Raw genomic sequence first — 7,460 nt, forward strand, 5'->3', positions numbered from 1 at the left:
CAGGAGGATACTGCCCTGCTGATTTACCTATGATTATACAATGAAAGCCGTTTATGGCAGTTATGATAGTTAGGTTAGTTAAGTGGGCATTGTTGCCAACCTACTTGAAAATACAGAATTGGACCATTTTTGCTAGCTTTTGCCTTGTTATATCCGGTTTCGGTAGTTTTTAATTACCGATTGAGACTTGGAGTTGTCATCCTACTTCGGATAACTCCCGACGCCCTGTGCAGGGTTAATTCTCATGGCTTGTGCTGTACTGTGGTAAAGGCGCCTATCACATTGCGTCGCAATTGCCGTTTGAATTAGCCTAAGGGTGGCGCGATTTTTCCTTAGCCAATAGATTTGTGTCAGCAAGACTACGTCATGAACTGTAGCCCAAGTTATCTTTTAGTGGGATAATTTACTGACAACCGTTCCTCCCTTGACTATAAATGGAAGTGATCCCGTCTACACTTGCCGGAGCTGAGAGAGATCAGATTCTGCTAGCTACGTGGCGTTCTTCTCTCTCCTGGATTCCTGGTTGATAGACGTGTGTGATCCTTCTGCTGACTGACTGACCCAACAAACAAATCCACGCTTTTACGTGGCTGGCTGCGGACGTCCTAAAAGGAGGACCCAGCTGGCCGTGCGCTCTCTCTTCAATACAGGTATTACAGATATCTGTGTACTTTCATTTTGTTAAGTTTTTAATAATAACTTTAAACATGTAATAATCATTTACTTACGTGTCTCTGTTAGTAAAACTAATATTAATAATGTTTTAGGAAATAAGATATTAAACGAATAAAACTCTTGCTCTAAGCGAGTGCAATTAATAATCATTGTTATACGGGATTGTGTGGCTAGTTCGCTCGGGTTGTTAATCCTCTCACTCCCTCTTGTTAACTCGAGTATTTAAGAACGCCCAGATTCCGTCATAACAGCCTCACAGAAACATTGCATAGAATGATCAACAAATAATATAGTGTTGGGGTTGCTAGAATTTCAAGTGCGATGAACATTAAAACCAAAAAATGCAACATACATAGTCAACCAACTTTAAAATAACTTGTAAAGCAATAGCATATATCCAGGTTATTTGATTGTAGTTATTGCTCAATTCCATGTAAACTATCTACACTAAATAGTAGAATAAGCTGTACAGCAAGGGAGACAAATCCTAACATTTCAGAGACTGCCATACCAGTCGACAGTCAGAGTTAATACATCAGTACATGCTGGCGTAGCCCTCTAAATATCATTGGTTGATTATTCATAGAAACTCTTTTTAAGTCTTTGTGTAGAAAAAGATACAACTCAAAGCACAATGGTTACCATATCTTATAGTAAAGTTGTCTTTCGTGTCCCAAGCCAAATTATAATTAGAATAATACATGCAACCAGTCCTGTCATTGATCTGGCAGATTACCAGCATAGGCTCGGTTTTAAGGGTCATTATAGAGAGCTCCTTTATGAAGACAACAAGATGACATGAAAAGGCTACAGTCAACCCTTTAAACCTAAGCAATTGTTTTATTATTCATATAAAAATGTTCATAAAGCAAAACTTAAGGAAGGTTCAACTACAAAGCTAACATTATCAGCAAAGTATAAGTTTTTTTCTTTTATTCTGCCAAAAGTATAAGTGTGTCATATCCATTCTGTTACGTTTTGTATTTTCATTATAATTAGGTCTTGTGTTACCCACAACGGTGTTTGAGAATTTTATTATTTTTTGATTAGTGAAGATGCTACTGCTTGGGAATATTTAGCTACCCTCTGTTTTCATCAGTTTGTGCTGGTCTCAAAGAGAGACTCAGCTGCTAGCCATTTGTAATAATGTATCTCCGCTTGTCTTTACAATACGACCTTTATTCTCATGACATTGACTGTAGTCTATGATATTAGTAGTTCAGCTTGTAGAAGATGAGCTGCTTGGTGTCATATTCAGGTACAAGTAGGGTGGAGCCAGACATCCCTAAGGAGAACACGTAACCTCCAGCTATATCATCATGTGCCATCTGAGAGACTATGTCCCCTGCTAAGTATAATGAATAGTAAACACAGCCCATTTATACAAATAAATATTAGCTCTAGATGGAAACTGCTGTCATCACGCTTTTCTGGTTAAAATGGATGCATTTCAAAATCGGACATAAAATTCCATGATAAATTTTAAAGCTGCAGATGCTTGACTTATTGATAACACAATAATAACCATTGCTACATGGGATTCAAGGATGGAGAGGGAAGCAACGAGTCATCGTGAGCAACATCGTATTTCTCATATAGGTGAACTACATATTTATCTCACAGTTTAACTGAAACCACTGAGTCATAAGACAAAGTGTCTGATCACTATTCTTAACAAATTCTGTGGGAGCTCGGTCTATAATGGAGCAAAAGTTAATTAATAGTTTAAAAATATTTGCGTTTTATTGTCACTTTTCTATAAGAGCTCAGTCTACCATAGCATATTACATATACCACAGTCAGCAAAAACTCAGTCTATCAAGCAGGATTACAGTCCATATATCCCATGCTACAATTAGATCGAAAGCCTTTTTGGAACCATGCAAATATAATTTAACAAAAATATATTCCTATAATATAACACCATATGTTACAATAATTCTGCATCATGTAAATAACTAACCTGAAGTAGAGTTAATGGCGTAGATAGTATTGTTGTTATGTGCAGCCAGAAGAACATACAGTCATACTTCAACTTACGAGCTTAATGCGTTCCGAGACTGAGCTCGTATGTCAATTTACTCGCATGTTGGTGCAATTCATTTATATATAGAACAATTAAATATATATTGATTGGTTTCCATACACTAAAAAAGGCAAATAAAACACTCAAAACAAGATGTTGTAACAGAAAGAACATGTTGGCTATTGTCCTTACGTACTACATGCTTTCAAAAAGCAACAAATAAAAAATAATGCAAGGAAATGTGATTAATTAAAATGTAAAATTAAATACATACAATAGCAGTTAACACTCGCATTTGCCAGGGAGGGAGATATAAGTTATCCTTCGTTACAACAGTTGACTTTGATAAATTTAGATTTTATCAAAGTGTTAAAAGACAAACTTAGAAGCAAACCTAAAAGCAAACTTTCATTTTCAACTAAACGTAATTAAAATTTCTTCGGCGTTCATTGTTTGAAATTTCTCACTGGTTAGCGAGAAATCTTTCCTTTTTTACGCTTTCACGACTGGCCGGCCGTTTTAAGATAAACCTATCTAAGGACGTTTGCCTTTGTCGCCCTTGCAACATGTTGTGATTAGGACGAACACAGGTGTCGTCACAAATGGTTAACACACGATCACTAGCCAACTTGTCCGAATGTCTATTAAACAGTTTGGATAGATAGCGCCGGCCTTTTCACATTGCATCGTTTCAGTTACGCTGTCACCGGCCAATTGTTTGTCCAATGCCATCAGCGGTCGTGAAGATCGCTGCACCGTTTAGAAACTATGGCTAGTCCTTTTGCGAACTAAATGCCCTGAATATAATCCTTCTGTTTGATAATTATGAATGTATTTCTGTCATATTGCCGAGTTATCTGAATCACGCATACACATTTCGCATATTTTTCAATACTTTTCCGCTTAATATCGACTGTTATCATTTGCTTTTTCTTTGTATTATCTTTCATTTTACTGGCAAACTTTCGGTCTACGCACAGTACTTTTAATTCACATAATTCTGCACAGAAAATCGTGCACAAAAAAACACGGTACAACAGTATAACCTGAGCAGTTGAAAAATACAGAGTGATGCTGTTCTAATAAAACACCTCCGGCATACTTGGCAACTCACTCAAGTGCTCGTATCTCAAACATGGCTCGTATGTTAGTGCTAAAACTTGCTAGAAAGCTGGCTCGTATCTTAAGTTTCTCGTACGTTGGAGCACTCGTAAGTTGAAGTATTACTGTATTCACCGTAGCTCACTACCCCTCCAGGGTTCTTCATTTCAGTGAGGGTCCACAGGACTTCATGGGTAGTCATGTTTACTTTAAAGACTTTAGAATGTCTGTAGGATGCTATAATGAGAGACGTGTTGTCAGGGGCGCACATGGTGACATGTTGGCTATCAGCGAGAAGAGGACAGGGAATATGAGGTAGAGCTTGACCATCTAGGGAGTAGGTAGTGATCCTGCTGTTGTGTGGGTCAACGATAAGAACCTTGTCATCAATTATCATCAGCATGTCAGAGAAGTGGGGATGATAAGGATGTTCCCAGCTTGTGATGGGTACTCCTTCTATGCTGTAGACTCTGACTGTGAGACACTGATATTTATAGAAAAAGGCAAGTACGTAAATCCTGTTCTTGTGACAAGTGATAGACTCTACATTACCGGAGGTGAAGATGAACTTGTTGGTGATGTTATTATCACTGTCCACTCTGCTGACTGTGTTATCCGCTAGTCCAATATAAGTGTAACCCTTACAGTGGCAGATGGAAAGGGGCTTGGATGGCAGTTGTATGCTGGACAGTCTACTGAGAAACTTGGGGAGTTGTACAGGTGGAACTTTATGTTCTTCAACAATGATATCAGGAGATGAGATAACTTCTATCTCAATATCTCGTCTCTCATCTGCAGAATATAGAATGTATACATGTTACTAGAAACAATTGCAAAATAATATACACAGAAATACTGTATTTGAGAAAAATATATCAGCACATAGTAGTCAGGATTCCATTTTTATCACCATCATCAAATGCAGTGTAGGCGGCTCTAAAAGCAACTCCGTTTAGTCTTTTTCTGTGCGACTAGAAGGACACTCAGAAACTACTACTTTACGCAATAAAGATACTCACAGTTTAGCCAATATGACAACGCTGCTATACGATGATCTACAACTATGAACTAATAATTAATTATAAAATACTAGTACTAACTGCTATCAGCCTTATCCAATATTAACCTCTCAGAAGTGCACTCTCAGAATAGAATTAAATTGGCGTAAAGTTTTTTATTTTACGAAGTCGAGCGTGTTGATTTTTTAATCTCGCCATTTGAATAGTGTTTTATCACATAAATTAAACACATTCTTCTCCCGAGTTCAAAATTGGCAGTTGGTGTGCTAATTACATTTGTCAAAACAACCCAAATACTACCCAAAAAGACGCCCAAATACTGTTAGCCGAAAAAAAATTTCATAACGCTTGAAAGAGACATGATGACCGGGTTCTCTCAGATCATCAATTATCACGAGTAAAACGGTAATATTTTCCTTTCAAACATTTTGTAACGTTGGAGCTGCAATCCCTTCATACGGAAGGTCAGTGGTCAACAACTTCTCGTGTCCTGCTAACAAAAATCCACTTCATTACAATAACAGCATTGCTCGGGCTCTCTTGCCAAATCATATTAGGAAAGGTTTTTATGAGGTCGGCTAAAAGTTATATCAAAACAGCGGAAAACCAATTGATGGTGAAATTTTAGTGAGGAAAAAGTTTGAGTTCAGTAAAATAGTTAAAAATAGATAATATGTTATACTATGCTATACGTCTGTCTCGAAATCAAAAACTACTCACGCTACAAACTGCACATATTACATTTTAATGTTACACTTTATTGCCGATCATAACCACTAAATGTACACTAAAGTTAATGTAGGTCAATATAGTTACTAAGGTTAACATACTATTTTGTTATAAATTTTTAATATGTGCAGTACTTATATAAAAATTAGTATGATGAGGGCGCACTGTACATCTATTTATAATTATTTATACCTCTCGGCTTCAACTGTAGCTGGTCTGTGAGCGTGAGTTTTGGTAAATGTTCACGAGCAACTCTGTCCAGATCTGCCTTCAACTCTTTAAACCCTCTCACAATTGCAACCTAAACATAGAATTATCCAAGGAGGAAAAACTAAAAGAAAAATACAAACATATTTTATGTGTTCTGGTAATTGGTAATGTTTAGGTCAATGTACATGAGGTAGAGTGGACATTGCTGAACCATGTCATCATGATAAGTACAGCACGTGGCTCCAGGTAAAATGTACTGATGATATACACTGCATGAATAAAGGGGTTGATGATGTAGACTAAACGATACAAACATGTAAAAGTAAGTAGGGCTAGTAGACAACGAACAACACATGATCAAGTTGTTGTAGTAAGTTTATAGTTAGATACACTGAGGAAGTGTAATGCGCAAGCGGCTGGTAGCATGAGTTTACAAAGTTATATGATGAATGGCACAAATGCATAAACACAGTGTATTTCACCTACTGCATACACATCAGCATTGTAACCTAATATACCCCAGTACACATACATGCATTAATTCACACATGCATACATACACACATGCTCTCACATACTTACACACACACGCCAACACATGCTCAGTCACACACACCCCATCTCAACCACCATCCTAACCCACATTCCCGCACGCACACACGCACATACATACATGTATATACTACATAATCACAAATATGTACATATATTACTAAATATATACACTACGCAAGGACTAGTCAACACAAGTACACCAACATATATTCACAATTACACTCACCTACACCCAGTACAAACATAAATGCACAATACAGAGCACTTACCGGAGGATGGCTCTTGGCCCCACTTTCTAGCAACTCTTTCTTGGTCCTCAGGCTATTCCACTGCTTCAGCAGAACATCTTCCACAAAGTCAGCCATTTTAGTCTGTGACTGCTGTCGGTTTTACAGCTCATGTTCTTCTAGTGTGTCATATTTAAGTTTAATATCATTTATCTGTCAGAGGAAATAGTAAAGTAAATAGAAATAATATGAAAACTAACATTGAAGAGTTGTAGTCTCCTTTTCTTACTAAAACTAACATGTCGGTATCACTATAGATATATAACTTCAGGAAGAAAAGTATCTGGGGCAAGTTGTATCCTCTTTCTTATATTACAATAAATGTCACAATGTATACGTGACAACTGGGGTATAAACCATGAAAGAACAGGAGCCTTGGTTATTTGTAGAAACAGACATCATGCTATCTTTCAGCAGTTATGCAGTGTATACTCTACAGAATGAAAATATTCAATGGTTATAAAAATTCGCGATTTCGCGAACAGTCATTTCCGTGAATTATTGAATTCCGAGAAAAATTAGTTATATTTTTAATCACAAGAGAGAATAACTACTGTCTCAAAATTAAAAACTAGCTGCTAGGCATAAATATTAAGCATAGTTGAGTTCCAAAACCTTTTTTAAATCATTGCTGGGGCTTTGCGTTAACCCCATTGCTGATGCATCACATTTCTTTACAAAATTATTCAAGGTTGCCACAAGATATGCAGAATGGCGTCATCGCAAAAATAGCCGCTAAGCAGAAGTACTAAACGTAGCCGAGTTCCAAAACTTTTTTTAAAATCATTGCCGGGGCTTCGAGTTTTATTGCTATTGCATCGAACTTCTTTACAAAATTATTCAAGGTTTTCACAAGTT

This window comes from Watersipora subatra, chromosome 5 (genome assembly GCF_963576615.1).
Source record: "Watersipora subatra chromosome 5, tzWatSuba1.1, whole genome shotgun sequence".
NCBI classification, from domain to species: domain Eukaryota; kingdom Metazoa; phylum Bryozoa; class Gymnolaemata; order Cheilostomatida; family Watersiporidae; genus Watersipora; species Watersipora subatra.